The sequence below is a fragment of the Rhodnius prolixus genome, unplaced genomic scaffold (assembly GCF_049639745.1).
Source record: "Rhodnius prolixus isolate KJV_2025 unplaced genomic scaffold, Rpr scaffold_25, whole genome shotgun sequence".
Classification (NCBI taxonomy): Eukaryota; Metazoa; Arthropoda; class Insecta; order Hemiptera; family Reduviidae; genus Rhodnius; species Rhodnius prolixus.
Window position 1 is genome coordinate 55,220 of NW_027411585.1, and position 15,600 is coordinate 70,819.

Sequence of the window (15,600 nt, forward strand, 5' to 3'; positions counted from 1 at the left end):
TAAGTAGTCAAGTTTTGAGACTTCCCAGTAAAAGAACAATTTTATATTGGGTAACCGAGGATTCGAGGGCTGATGTAGGCCAAGAAGGCTGATAGAAGGAGACAGTGATGCTGCAGGCGGTCTTCACCCCAGCGATGTTTTTATATGTGCTTCTTTATCACGAGGGACTCTCCGCCCATACAGACCCGCGGGATATTAATGTACGTCGTGTTTCTTGTACCCTACCTCGTCTTGATACTCTCCACTTGCAGAGGCCTTCGTCCGTCAATCCTGGGTCGCTCTGGTAGGATTTTCTACAGAGAAGAAGTAGGTAACTAAAGCGCAGATAAAGATAGTGGGGCGAGAAATATCTTCTCCCAAGAGAAATAACCCCGGCCTCTTTTTGAAGTCTGGAGCTGATTGCAGTCAGTTAGTGACGTGGTACCACCACAGAGTGAGCGCTGCAACTACCAGCCCAGTCCCAAACCCCAGTTCTTGGTGGCTACCACCTCCAAACAGTACCCACAGGGGTCGTCTGCCACGGCGGAGTATGAAGGCGGAGTCACATGATCACCGGTATGGCCAATACGGGCAGCGGTCGATAGGCGGCGCACTTCTGTGGGGCCGCCCCCGTTACGCACACTGAGCTCCTCGCAGATGCCAGCTACCTACTAATTTCTACTATCTCTGCCGCCAGCCTCTTCAAAGTCCCTTCATCCTCCACCTCTCTGTGTGTGAGAGAGGTTACTACTCATGAACTTCCTCATCTCTGACCACAAATCCTACTACTTCCTCACAAACACATTTCCCAAGATTACTGTTCTTCCACATATAAAACTGTAGGCGAACTGTATTTGTCTGCCAACCTCAGTCTGATGAGATTGTTATAAACGCACACCACTAGCCGTGGACATGAGCCCCAGCTTATGTAGAACCATCGAGAACTTCGTCAAACAAGAGAAAGTAACTCTAAATTGGAAGAACCACCTCTCACGACATTATCTTTGTTTTTACTTAATTTATTAATACGTTATTTTACTCTTAAAGGCTAGTTTAGTGTACAGGCCATTAGTTTGGTTTGGTAAGTGGAGGATCCTCATTCGAACCCCTGGCTACTTATTGTGGACAAATATCCACAAGTCTGAACTTCCACTCCTTTCCTCATAATCTAATTTAATAGTTGTTTGTCAAGAAACACCTGAAAAAAATTGTATTTTTCTTTAAATTTACTTTTTCTTTATTTCAATGTTAAGAAAGTATTAAAATCAGGCTGATTTTCTACTTTAAGTTTGCGCTGGGAGTACTTCTTTTATTTGTGGTTCCTTAAGGGCCAAAAACTGTTTTTACACATCATTATGTGAGTGCTGGGTTCGACTTAATAAAAAATACTGAAAATTTGAATTTCACATTTCGCGGGGGTGTCATCGGAAAACTCGACATTAGGTTTTAGGCAACGGAAGTACCACAGTATAAAAAAACTTCTAATTGTTTAGAGATTTAGTTTAAAAACGGGCAAATTCTTCAAACTGTGTGCCCATCCTTTGCAGCGCCAACTGTTGTATATCTGAAACATTTTTCCACAAAAATGCGATTAAGGATACTCGTGGAACTGGAAGGGAATTGGGCTTTCCACTGCAGAGCAATTTCTATTCTACGGCCAATTACTAAGCAAGTATTATATCAAAATTCGAAATTTTAAGGAAGTACGTTGGCCGAAAGAGCCACGATTCTCTTTAAACTGCTAGTTTATTGCATTAAATGAACAGTAGTATAACCTCAAAAGGGCACCCACCATAACATTTATATGTAAATATAAAGAATAGCCTAATATTTCAGGTGAGTTTTAAGTCACACTGTCGACCAGGTTTCCCGGAAGAAGGGGATAGCTAACATGCTTCACTTAAATTTATCTCAAAAATAAAGTCAAAGCCGTGACCGGAAATAACTCCAGAACCACAATACATCTTAGCTTCGCGGGCCGCGCATCTAAACATAAACACTAGGCTATTTTGGCGTCTATGTAAACTGAATGAAAAACATGTAAATTTATAATTATCGATATAGATTAAGTATATTATAAATTAAAGATTAGGTAAGAAAAAAAAATGTGTCAGAAGTGGGATTCGAACCCACGCCCACAGAGTGGACTGCGACCTGAACGCAGCGCCTTAGACCACTCGGCCATCCTGACTTACTTGATACTACGGTACGTTACTTTCTACATCAATAGTATATTTACTGCTATTTATTTGATAATATAATTAACAATTGCTAGTCAAGAACTTAATAGTTGTATTTATTTTAAATAATAGTGGCAATTTGGTAGAGGACTAAAAAACTAGGAGTCAGTTAAGGGCGTGCTGCGATCTGCAGTCTCAAACAACAGTTACATGTTTGCACGGAATGACCCATAAATTCTTTATTTGCAAAAGAAAAAAACAACAAAAGAAAAAATTAAGGAGATAAAAACAAATCGGGTGAACAAGTTGGGAGCCTTCCATCAATAAAACTTGTTAGCTGGCCAAAATCTGACGAAATTGTATCACTGTAATAGTTGCGAACTGTACATTTTGTAAGTTCTAAACGGAAAAGAAACTATCGAGAAACATGAGAAAGTAGGTAGAAAAATCATCAAATCAGCACCAAAATTAACTTTGTTTTAATTATCGTCAAAACATTTTAAAATCAAAAGCAAAATACATTAGAACAGAGTACTCATCTACATTATTTTATGGTAGCAATGTTTAGTGAAGAGTGCAGTTTGGCTTTAGAGCCCACTTCATTCTTTCCACACTTTATCTGGACTCTTTCACTTGATCCACGAACAAATTTCATAAAATTCAGAATAACTATGGTTTTGAATCAAGGAAATAATTGACCAATCCTAAATTACTTACATTAATAATTTTTGTTTCAGTTATGTAGGTGATATCACTTGATTGCATTTAAATATACTTCTTGATTATTGCTTAACTTAAGCTAGAATGTTGAAAAACTTTCAAAAGTTCAACCGATTCACTTACAGAAGCAGAACGCTGAATAATCTATGAGTATAATTGTAAATGAACCCGCTAGATGGCAAGAGAGTAACTATATGCGCGCTGTAAACCAGGGCGAGCAGCGTCTCCTGACGGTTTTAAATCCAACTACAACTTCATTCCTGTAGTCTGGCCTGTTGGCTTGGTTATCTCCAACCCCGTCGTCTAGCTCGCACGGTGCCTTGTTAGTTTCTGCAGTAAAAACGTTTTGATCAGCTAATAGTTACAATAAAGTCATGCAGACACTTAGGAGTTACATGTATATATATTTACTTATGTACGAGACAAACATTCACAACTTTGATTAAACGTAAATTTTAAGCGAGAAGGAAGTAGGGCATTGGTCACTCTGTCTTCGCAAGCGCTTATTGATGCTCTAGGCTGTAGGATACTTAAGAAGGCATTGGGAAGGAATTTACTGTATTTAATACATTAAGCGATGTTTGATAAACAAAAAGGGATAAACTAAAAACTAGGTATGAAAATAAACAAAGGCTAAACTGAGAATAGATTAATTTAGAATTAATTGTGGAAGGAAAATTGAGAAAACTATATTTATTTTCACACTACAACAAACAAATTGAGAAAGATCCTTCCCAAGGGAGCAGAACAATGTGTGTTGGTTGTAAATAAACCCTGTGATGAGTTAGAATGCATAAAGGATCAGTGGTGAGTAGGGGTGAATTGTAGCAATAGGCGGGAGGGAACAAACTGCAGCAGAACTCTGCCTTTCATCTTGGCAAAGATAGTGTTTCGATCAACTTTCTGTATCAATTTTTCGCCTCAGGTATTCATTAAGAGGTCTCTTGAAACCAAAAGAAACTTGTTGCGTTAGAAAATGGTCCGTTTGTGTGAATTTTGCTTGATTGAACAATATAATGTTGCTGGAAGCTATAATTTGGTAAATGATTGGATCCTTCCGGTGCCTGCCAGCCAATTTGAGGAAATGTCCTTCGAGCGGAAGTACTACTTTACTAAGTGCCACTTTAGATTTCATCGAAATATATTCGTTCATATATATTTCTTACTTTTGGATGCATAATATTTATGTAAAATTAGAAATCATTTTGGGGATGTTCTAAGGGCGAGACTCGTCTTGAGAGCTCCTCCTCGACATGGCTGAACCTCAGTGCCAGACCGCTCTCTCAGATTGACTAATGCAGTGCATAAGTCACTGCTATTTTAGTGCGTTGTTAAGTAATTTTACACCTCCGTTATTATTCAATCCGTTTGTGAAATCGAAATGAAATTTTAAACAAATTGGTGCGCACCTTCACATGAATACCCTCTGCTCTCTCTCCTCCTCAAGAGAAATACTGTAATCGAAGTTTGATTCTTCTTTCTCTTTTTGAAAGAAGTTATTGTAAGCTTAATTTCTCTTTTACGTACACCTCATCAGTAAGTACAGCAATTTACCTTCTTAACCCTCTTAATGAAAAGTAATAACATATAAGCGCAGTTTCTGTTATTTTACTTCTTTTAGTAAGAAGTATTGTAATGACAGGGTAATTTCTTTCACCCTCCATAAGAGAAAGTAATGTACTCACAAGTTTAATTCTTGTCATAGCAGCGCTCGTAGCCGCTGTGTTTCTATTAGTCTGGCTGTTAAGGAATGAGATATTGAGAGCTATATTTAGGGCGAGTTTTGAACTATGAAAAGATTAGCTGCCATGATCTCCTAAACTAATATATCTTTAGATTTGTGTTTTACTCTCACAAATAGAGATTGATATACTCTAGAACAGCGAGGTTTTGTGAGCTAAATTTTCCACTTATAGATTTTGGAGTCCAAAATGTAAAATTATAGCTTCCAAAAAAAGGTATTTAAATTTTATTGGTTCCTTGATCATTGAGATTTTGTGAAGTAAAACATACTAGCACATAACATGCATTGCAAAAATATTTGTTCCTATTCAGGAGACGTCGATGTTTTACGCTAATAATTTGGACACGAGCTGTGAAAGGAAGTGCCAAGGTCACTAAATTGAGTTCTATTAGTGCGACATGTTGACATTTAAAGTATTAAAAGTATTAAAAAGTATTCGTTAATTTTTTACGCAGTGATTTTAATAGACGTAGTTTAGATGGAATAGTCTGAATATTTTAGAACATGTGCCTTGAAAAGAAGGAAGTTAAGAAGCTAACTTGTCACGGCGGTGGTTGCCAGAGGTTGTGTGGGCGAACTGTCCGTTCTCGGGCAAACTAACCTCTGCAGTTCACCCTGCCGTCTACGGGACCTAACAGTACAACCTACTTCACTTTAGATATGTTGTACTCTAGCTGTCCTAGCATTTGCAAGCGGCATAAAGTATAGTCTCGGATTGCACCCTTCCACTTATTATATGTACTTATTCTATGTGGTGAATGTGCTGCGACGGATGGAGAATTAGACTATAATCACAAAGTGCTATTGTAGGTGATTTCACTGTTAAGGTGTTTTGCGAAACGGAATGTTAACCTATAAACTAAAAAAAGGAGTAAAGATTTAAAAAGCTGAAGCTGGAATGGTTAATGTAGAACAGGGTGAAGTGAAATTAGTTGGAGCTAGATAAGCCTAGCTAGAGGGTATGTAAATGTACAGTTAGCTGTTAAGGCTGCAGGCCTGCAAGTGTAGTTCATTTCCGGCGTAAAAAGGGTCGCATGTCTATCTGGGAGGTCAATATCACTCCTTGTCGCTAATAAACCGTCTGGAACCTAATCTTGCACCTTTGGCCAATTCACTGCCTTCCTCGTCTTTCAGTTTTTATTTATTTTAGAGCCTAAGTTACATTCATAGATAAGCCTTCAAGTAATTGCGAATTCCACTCCGACCATGTGATTAACTTTAAAAAAAATTGAAAACTGATTTAAATTTTCAGAGGTCATTGGCATGAAGGGTCATAATCCAGCAAACCAGATTCGCCACAGATCGTCACTGACAAAGAAAACTCCAACCAGTGTCTACTCTCTTGTTTGAGGCATCTGCTGGTCCTAAATATTGAGATGCACCATTAAATTCGTTGAAGGAAGTTTTACTTTAGCCGGGATATTTCCTCATTTAATTTTAATAACGACACCAAGAGAAGTGGGCAGCTAACGATACTAGATTATCTAGTAAACAACAGACAGAATTGAAGAAACAGGAGAGATTTGCCGCCAAACAAACAGAGATGAAAACATTTCTTATAACATATTTCTGTAATAAAAGAGAAGAAATGTTGAAAGTCATATGCTGTTGTGATTGTGAAAATAAGCGTAAAAAGTTTGTGTTGTAAAAAGAGAAGAAGCATTAAGGCTGGAGGAGTCTGGAGAACTGCTGGAGCCAGCGGCAAGCCGGAGCAACAGATCTCCAGCTAACTATCATACATCATCCCCGCTTATTTGCTTTCCTAAAGAAATGTGTTTTCCAACTTGGGAAGATTGTCAATGTGTAGTGGCCCATTTTCCTAAAGTTTTCTTTTCGCGCATACACCTGTCCCCACACAATGGAAGAATATAGTTCTGCACCAACTTTGGTTCCTCGTACAACTTGTACTTGTCTTTCCACCAACGGAAGTTTTAATCTAGCTAGGGTATAACTGTCGTGCAATGTTGCCTTCTTAATAGTGTCTGCTGTAATTTGCTTAAGTCTCGCCAGCTGGTCGTGTTCCCTCAACTACAATAGCAAGGGCTACGATTCGAACCAATGGTTTTATTTCCAGAATCAGGACCGACCAGAAACTTCACCCTTGGACCTCCATGGGACTACATCATGGCCATCTGCTGGAATGGGCTTCATTACTGATGGATGCCCAATGCAAGCTGCTGTTGTAGCGTCAAACTAGTGCCAATAATTTCAATTAAATTAAAAAAACAAAAGGTTTTTCATCTTCTCTTATCCTTCCAATACTCTCTGGAGTTCCTGAAGCATTCTGGTCCCATTTGAATTCTCTATACAGCCGACTTACCAACTCACTCGACTACAATTACTTTCATATTCGCAGACAACACTACAATTCTATCCCCTCAGGAAACAACTCAGTGATGAAGAGGCATAATCTTTAACAAGCTCTTGTTATGAAAAGAAATAGGTTTTGAAACCTACATGTCCAGTAGTTTCTTGTAAATAATTCTCATTGACATTTCTTTCAGTCATTACTTTATTACTTTTTATTTGATTCTACTAAGGGCTCAGAAACCGTTAAATAAATAAATAAATATTTGTAATAAAATTATTAAAAATTTCCGATATTCGTTCCGATACTTATTGATTGTTGTTATTGAGAGAGGTGTTATTTGGGGAGGAACAGGTTGACATAAAGTTAAAGGAAGAGTACTCCAGAATCCAAGAGTTTTGAGTATCAGAAATCATTTTTGGAAATGAGACGTCGAGGCAAGTTTGAATCCGATTGAGAAATTTGGAGGAATAGAAGTAAATGTTAGATTTAGTTCTGAAAAGAGCGACATTATGGCATTTAGCGATTGTGTATTGTTTACATTGAAAGGTAACTATTGTCCAGTAGAATGATGTGTGAGAGGATGATGGGTATTATCTGGGAAAGCAAGCCAATAGTGTGCCGGAGAGGGGAGCCGACCAAACAACCAGCGAGAGGATGGGCAGATTTGATACAGTGGTCCTTGCCCGAAGTACTCTGGTATCGACTACACTACAAGCTCCACTCTGAAGTCAAGGAGGGTGCGCTGCTGCGAAGGGTCTTGGCTTGCTGGCTCCAGACAACCTCTCCCCTTAATGGAATCCCCGCCTCTACCTGCCCACTCAACCGCTCTCTGTCAACCCTATTTCTATCAACTATCCTGTTTCCCTTTAACTCCTGTTACGCTCTTCATTGTCCAAAAAACAGATTTAAACTCTTACATGATCCTTCTTCTTACGATAATATAATTGATTCATTTTGGAAATAAATTCAAAATATTATCTCGTGCTTTTCTGCACCGCTTTCTAACTTCATTAGTTCGCAAATTGTTGCGGGATTCCATTTAAACAAACTCGCCGTGCAATGGCTCAGCGAAGCTGGACCATCACACTCCCACTTACTGTGGCCACACGATTAAAAGATTTATTTTGGCATTGAATTATGTAAAGAAATACAATTTTTGTAAGCGGTAAGCTGCCAGAACTGCTTTTTGCTAAAGACTTCTTTCCACATGATCATGTGGAAAGATCAAATAGTAATGCTACAGAATATCTAATGCATTTTTAAATTAAATTATCTCTGTAGAAATTTTCTTCATTCTGCTAGACATCGCAAGATCTAGATTAAGGTTATATCATCGATATCTCTAAGAAAATTTGTCCTAGTAGCCGGCCAAAGTCTACATGAACACTCGGCCTGGACCATTTCAAAACCTTCTTCTTACAAGTGGCAAAATTACTAAGAACTTTGTCGTTTTGGTTGTCCAGTAGAGAACTAGAGGAATCTCCTGTCCGTAAGTTTCGTAAGAGGAAGTAGATAGGAAGGTCTTTGGATTTTTTTGGAGGTCTTATAGACTCGCATACGTGGATATCCAAGATGCAGTAGAGGCCCTTCTACATCTGTCTAAGATTGTATTGGCGGATTCAAGGAACATGAGACAATGGAAATGTTGGCGAATTGGATGTAGTTGAGTGCCCAACCATTCTTGTGGAGATGGGAAGTGTTGAGTGCGAGAGACATGGGGATAGTTGTTTATGCGAGTGTGTGTTGGGGACGAAGTGAGGAGGCCGATCAAGATGAAGAAGTGGAGCCACCGCCGTCTGAGAGATTCTCCCTCTGCAATCAATATGTCTTGCCTCTCTGTCGCTCCCCCAGACGTTGGCCCCTCTGCACTGCTGCGGCTTACTGATGCCGCCTTCACCGCCCCCACAACCTGGAAGGACGCGGTTATATCGCTACTACTCACAAACTGACTACAGACACTGTCAAAGCTTCTTTACATTATAAGTCGCTTTCAACTCCCTGCTCCACCACAGCTTCATCAATGGTTCGCTAATACTCTTTAATGGAATTCACTTTAATTACAACAATAACTGAGTTTTGTGGAAAGACTTGGTCCCGGCCGGCAGCGGGGTAAAGGAATGCGGTACTGAGTTGATTTCTCGACGGGCGCAATGAGTGATAAAACCTTCTGACCATCTCCGAACAAAGTCCCAAAGTCCTGTGGGTGTTTCACACTCCCGCACTCCGAGAACACTTTCACGTGGCCGATAGCTAATGTCCGCCTTGCGTGATTGACATGTTAAATGTGCGACCTGTTTACTGATACATCTTGTCTCCAAATACATCCTGCAGTATATAAATGCAACTGCACCAAAGTTTTAGATACTATACTATACAATAAAGTTCACATCTTTCAATAAAGCAAAAAAAAAAAAGAGAAATAAGGTGTTGGTCTAGTGGTCAAGAGCTTGTCTTTATGTCTCGGAGATCCCCAGTTCGAATCTCGCGTATAAATACTTTTTATTTGTCAGGAAAAAATTGTTATAGAAAAGTATGAGCTTCCGCCTCCGTCCACGACACCTAATGGGTAGTTGGACGTTAAGCCCCACCTGAAAAAATAGACGATTACTTTACTTTATAGGGTTCTGCAATCCCAAATCGAAAACTTGTTGAATAGAGGACTTTGCCAGGGGCTATCTTAAGTATGAGATTCTAAGAAGACGTATTTTCTTGAAAAATGAGTAAGTAATCACATCTGAGCAGTACGTGTACAATACTTGAACTCTCTCTAAAAATGGTAGCAAAAAATGGCAGGTGGCTCTTTCACAGCAAACATTTTTCTTGAAGTCACTTTTTAAATATTTAAATTTTCGATTAGCAAAGATTTACAATTACTGCGCCCTTGCTCTCTGTGGCACCTCGGCTGTTTAATTAAATATCAAGCGTTCATCATGAGACTTTATTCTTCCCAAAGTTGCCTTCATCCGAGACTAATCATCAAACCACACCTGACTTCATGTGATTAACCAAAATAAGCATATAATAATAACCTATACAAAATAACATGACCTTCTGTAGTGTTATTAAGTGTAACCAATGGACTAAGTATTATAATCTGTTCATTGAGCACAAGGTTTTAATAACAGAGTAACAACAATTTTACTGAACTACGAGTATTTGTAGAGGTAATTCTCTCATACCAATACTCGTGCGACATTCTGTAGAGCTTGAAGAACGGAAAAACCTCGATTACCGGAATTCCATCTCTTTAGGAGGAAAGAGGATGCGAGTAGCCCCTCCACTGTCACCACATTCTCTGAAGGGTAAATGTAACCTATTTTAAGACATTTTAATTTAATGCAGATTAGTGCTTACAATTCCCGTAATGTCAAAGCCATTTTTTAATTACATATTTTTTCAGAATTTCAATTTACTCGATGGTTTCCGTTTGCTTCCGATCCATATTTCAGCGATTTAAGCAAAAATCTGGTGAAAACAGGTAATTCTAGCAAATAATTTTGAATTTTTCTTTCGTTTCAGAAGTTCTAATTCTAATTTTGAGAGAACTAATATGTATATTCTAGCACTGCTATAAATGTACCACCACCAGGTGGGAGCCAGAATACAATTTGCTAGTAATGCTACTCAATATTTTCTACTGTAAGCTTCGTTTTTAATGTTATTGTATAGAGTAAAAGAGTAAACTGGACGATTTTAGTAAGAAATTAAATGTTCTATAATAGAGGGTTGGGGAAAAATGTAAATGAATTGCGGTAAGAATACGTCCCTTGGCCTTTTACCCAATCTTATTATAATTAACTTTTTTTATTAATGTCGCTGTATTATTATCGTTTGCTAAAGCAGATGGTCGAGCTGGTCTAATCTGCAGCAGACTTACTCTAAGGTTCTCGTTTAAGGAAATATTCCGATTAAAATCTAGTCTTTTCGCCCAATGGTTGGTCTTATGAGGATTCTACTTCAAGATTGATGATTATGCCCTAAAAAAGAAGGACAGAGGCGAAAAGTTAAAATCTAAGAATGAAGATAAAAAGAGTGATTGCAAAGTGGAAGAAGCAGCAGCAGTTGGATTATTAGAGAGAGAGAGATGAGGAATTGGATTAGATCGGCGGGCCAGCGAGCCGCGATAATGCAGTGCCAGGAGAAGTTCGGCCGAAGAAAACATGCACGATGTGTGAAGGTGGCGGCGAAGAAGCTGCGGAGGAGTTCACGCTAGTGGGACAAGTGTCGGGCCAGGGTGCCCGCCCCCGCATCTTCGCCGCCTCTGGTCGCATCCCCACCGCCCCTTGTAATCAATACGTTTTCTACCATAAACAGTCGTCCACGTTCGGAATATTTCGGTACCATCCGCCCACCAAAACTTTTAAATGAGTTGGTTAAGTTTGGAATGCATTAAGCCGCATATTCTCCGCAGTCAAGAAAAACAATATTTACTTACTTTTTAAAATGGCCGAGTTGTTTAAATTTATTATAGCAATTAATATGAACCAATTGAAGAATATATTTATTATAGTTTTTATTAATCACTTTATATTATTGAAAACAAAAATTATTTAGAAGGCGGTGAATTAGTGACGTATTTTGCATTGCTCAATTACATTTCTAATCTACAGGTGATTGTAAGAATGTTCGGTATTGATTTTAGGCAGTACAACCATCTATCTGACAGAACAGCTCTCAGGCAATGATCAGCCACACCAGTTTCTCTGGATGAGATAATTACAATTTTGTAAACATGGGGTTTGAACACTTCACATTTTATGCGGCAGGATCAACAAAAGCAGCGCCACCATCGCATCCAGAAGTACTGGTTTTGATTTGGGCAATCAACCCCAAGTTTAGAGAAAGTCTGAGGTTTTTGGGAAGATTCCGAAAAATTCCAGTTCTACTTGAGGAGGTTCGGATGGGTAGAAGTTCCCCCTGAATAGTTATGACCAAAAATAAAGGATGTTAGACTGTTTATATTTTGTGAATATTCTAATTTTATCATTAAAAAATAATTAAATGTTTTCTCAATCCGTATTAAAATTCTTTATTATGAATATATTTTAGTAATTCCCTTGAGCCATCCACGGCGTTGGTGTTCTGCCGGAAGGAACCTGGTCCATAAACCTTATTTCCCTTGGAATTATAGTATTTTCCAAAATAAGGGAACAACTTTGATAGAAGAAGTTAGTTTGGTAGGAAGACATTGAATTCCGTCTAAAATAGGCGGTTACTTTATTATGGCAGCAAGATAATATATGAAAAGAATTTTCAATTGAAGGTGAGATATGATTTATATCCAATTATTGAACAGCATCTGGAGAAGTCTTTTTGAAAATAAAAAATTATTTTCCTGCAGGTGAAAAGGCCAAACCACATATGGTCATATATCCAAACCATTAAATTAGATTAAGATGGTCGCGCTGCAATATAAAACTGCATTGCAGAAGTTGCTGTCTTTCCAGAGTTCGTAAGAAAATATTGAAGCTTTAGATTGGCAACCCTATGTTAGCTTCCTGCAAACCCATACAATAGATTTAAATGTTTTGCTAGCTCATGTTTGACAAATGTTGATGCATGACCTTCCAATTTAAAACAGTCAGGTAAGAACACGCATCCGTTTTCAAAAAAACTTAATCGAATAATCTATTCACAGTTCTGCGGAATTTTCCATTTAGGATTTTTGGTTATTGACTTTGGGTCATGAACTTCTCAAGGGAGCCAACCAAAATAACATTTATATCTAAATAATCTCCTCCATAAGAACGCTACTACTCAAGAGTTGCTCGCATAATAATAAGTGAAAGGAAAAGTACTGCGCATTAAGATGTTTACTATTAATAACAATTTTCCGACCGTAGAGTGTATTTTCCTGAGTGACGTAACTTCGGTTGCTGGCGAGGGCGGACACGTCAGTGGAGGTTGTTGATCCTGAAACTGGTGTCAGGACTGCCTCGCTCCAGGTTTATGATAAATGATTTTGCTCACGCTAACTCGTGATGTCCTCCAACCGACCCCACAAACCAACATTTTCTAGAAAATCGTCTAATAAAAACCAGCGAATGTTACAATTGTTCTAGTGCCCTGCTTTATTACCTTACCTCCTACAATAGGGGGGGTTATTGCTTGTTTTTATAGAATGGTTTGGTAAGTGAATGGCCGATTTCAAACTATACGCGTTGATTGGTACATTTGACCTCCTTTTCACCTTTAAGTTTTCCAATGGGAACTCAAAATAGAAAATCTGCAAAATCTTCCCCAAGAGATAATAACAAACAAGTTTTACCACTTTGATACTTGATGGTTAAGAGAAGAGAACAAGGAATAATAAGTGAGCTGAACCAGGTCAGCTAGGGGAGAATAACTAAAAATCCCACGTTGGGAGATGGAGGCGGTAGTTTCGCCAGATAACAAGGTGGAGGTGGACGATTTGCTCAAGTACAAGAAAATTCCCGGTCTCTTCACCTCGCTCCCTGTTCTTTACTTTTCAGCGTTTTTCTTTTACTTCCATTCTCCCTTTTTCTCTTATTCTATAACGACTAAGCTACAGAGATGCTGGTGCTGGAGATGAAGCCGTGAGGGATCTGTGGCCCTAATAGGGCTGACATGCTGCCGTTGGAATTATTGCATCACCAGCCTCCTATACTTGATACTGCCCATAAAAAAAAACTTCCTCTTACGTCCTATTGGGACACTTCCTTGCAGTCTGTATAGCATGCTGCCTCTTGCCCAATACCAAGTTTGTGGCAAGTAAGAGCAAGAATCGCTTTCGTGCTGATCTCCCATTCTTAAATTAGATCTGAAAGGGAAATTTTTTAAGTCCCCGAGGCTCTTAGAGTACTAAACGAAATTTCTTTTAATAACTAAAAGCAGCGCTTATTAATCAAGTGAGATTTTGGAGATCTCGTTCCCTTCTATACTAAATGTCCTGCCTACCTTAATAACATTGTTTTATTTTCTTAAATAATTGATTAACTTGCCTGGACATTGCCAATTTATGATTCAGCTGATATTGTATAAAATACATTGAGTGCTTTAATGGCGGCTTACTTCCGGATATTCAACCTATTGATCTCTATAGTTTGCGTCGAGATATAAACTAGATGTACCTTCCTATTGCGTAAATTCTCTCGCGGAACTTGCAGGGACACAAAGGCTCCTGTTCCTGGCCCCTCATAGCAGCCGCGGACTCTTACTGTAAACCTATACCTCTGGTTGTGTGCAAATACGAGATATATCCTAACGAAGGACGGACAATCTAAAATAATGTAATACCATAGCGGCCTTGTTCTGAATTATCAAATCACAATCTTCAGATCTGTACATGTGTTTACAATAACATCATCACTTACCTAACTGAGCTCAGCCTATTTCACGATCCATTCTTAAACAATTGTGTTTGTTGAATAAATGGCAAAAGTACGCAATTTCAAAATTTGAAGGTTAATATTTAAATAAATGTTAGTGTAAAAAGATTTTGAATAGTAAATAAATAGTAAGCGGTGTTCAAGTAAATGCGCATGCGCCCTTCTCTCTGAACTCGAACTATACCAAGTAGGTGGCCCACTGGTTCTTGCAACTAAGTTGATCATGGAGAAAGGAAAAACTAACCACCATTTCTTGGCCCTTCATTAAATTTTTCCCGGAAAAACAATTCAAATAACATTTGAATTGAAATGGCGTTCTAAGTCGGTAGAAAATAGTTGGAATCATTTTGTAAAAGGCCTCAAAAAACTGGAAAATTCATTCAGTGGAGCAGCACTTTTGGTTGGCTGATTTTGCCCGGAAGGTTATTTTCAGCTCCTATTATTATCGGTCGAGGTTGAGGGAAATAGACGCTTCCTTTTCAGCGTGAGGTACAAAAAAAATCAATTTGAAATAAAGAAATAATATAATCCAAAATTGGCCCGTAGATGTTTAAAGACTAAAGTATTATTTTTCCCAGTCAAGGTTGAAGTATGTAAAATCTGTGGGTAAAACTGAATGTTGTAACAAGTTGTACTAACTAGATGGAGCCACTATCCACTGTGGCCATACCTTGGGTCAAATAAGGTCAGTCTCTGATCTCTATCGCAACACTTTACACTGTGTTTGTTAACTTTCTACGTATTGTGTGGGTGCGCTGCAGGTCCTTCATCTAGTTCTTCCTTACAACTAACTACAAATATTTTCCTTTTATTTCTTTAAATTATATTACTGGCATAAGAAACATGTTTTCCGCGCTGCAATCCTAATTGAATGAATTTACTGAAGATTAGTTGTATCAGGTTGATATAATGGCAGAGACAGGTGGCCAAACAGGCGAACATTCACAAGTTACAGATCGTAGGGAGATTTTTCTCAAAGATGATTCCACTGTTTTGAATTCTAATTATTGGAATGAAAATTCTTCCTGGGCGGGGCCTCCTTAGATGTTCCGCCTACATAAAAATCTTTGTTTACAACTCGCCTGACTTCGCTTATCATTCCAGATTTCAAGGTTAAAGACGATACAGCAGTAGAGAAGGTCACAATTAATCTTTAATTGTACCAAATTTCATAAAAGTTCTAAAAGAAACGAAGAGAGATATTATTGTTAAAAATTAGAAGTCTCTAACTTGAAGTTCTGCGAAATTCAGTATCCTAAGTTCTCTCTCATTCGCGAAATCTCTACTATTGAAACATTTTACTCAACTGTAGTGTAA

The 15,600-nt window shown here is 38.4% G+C and overlaps 1 non-coding gene across 1 annotated transcript; it reads right to left on the bottom strand.

Annotated features, from left to right (window-relative positions):
• Window positions 1-2,087: 2,087 nt before the first annotated feature.
• TRNAL-CAG (transfer RNA leucine (anticodon CAG)) lies at window positions 2,088-2,170 on the bottom strand. The gene has a single exon. It is a non-coding gene; the product is annotated as a tRNA-Leu (tRNA).
• Between the last annotated feature and the right edge of the window lie 13,430 nt (window positions 2,171-15,600).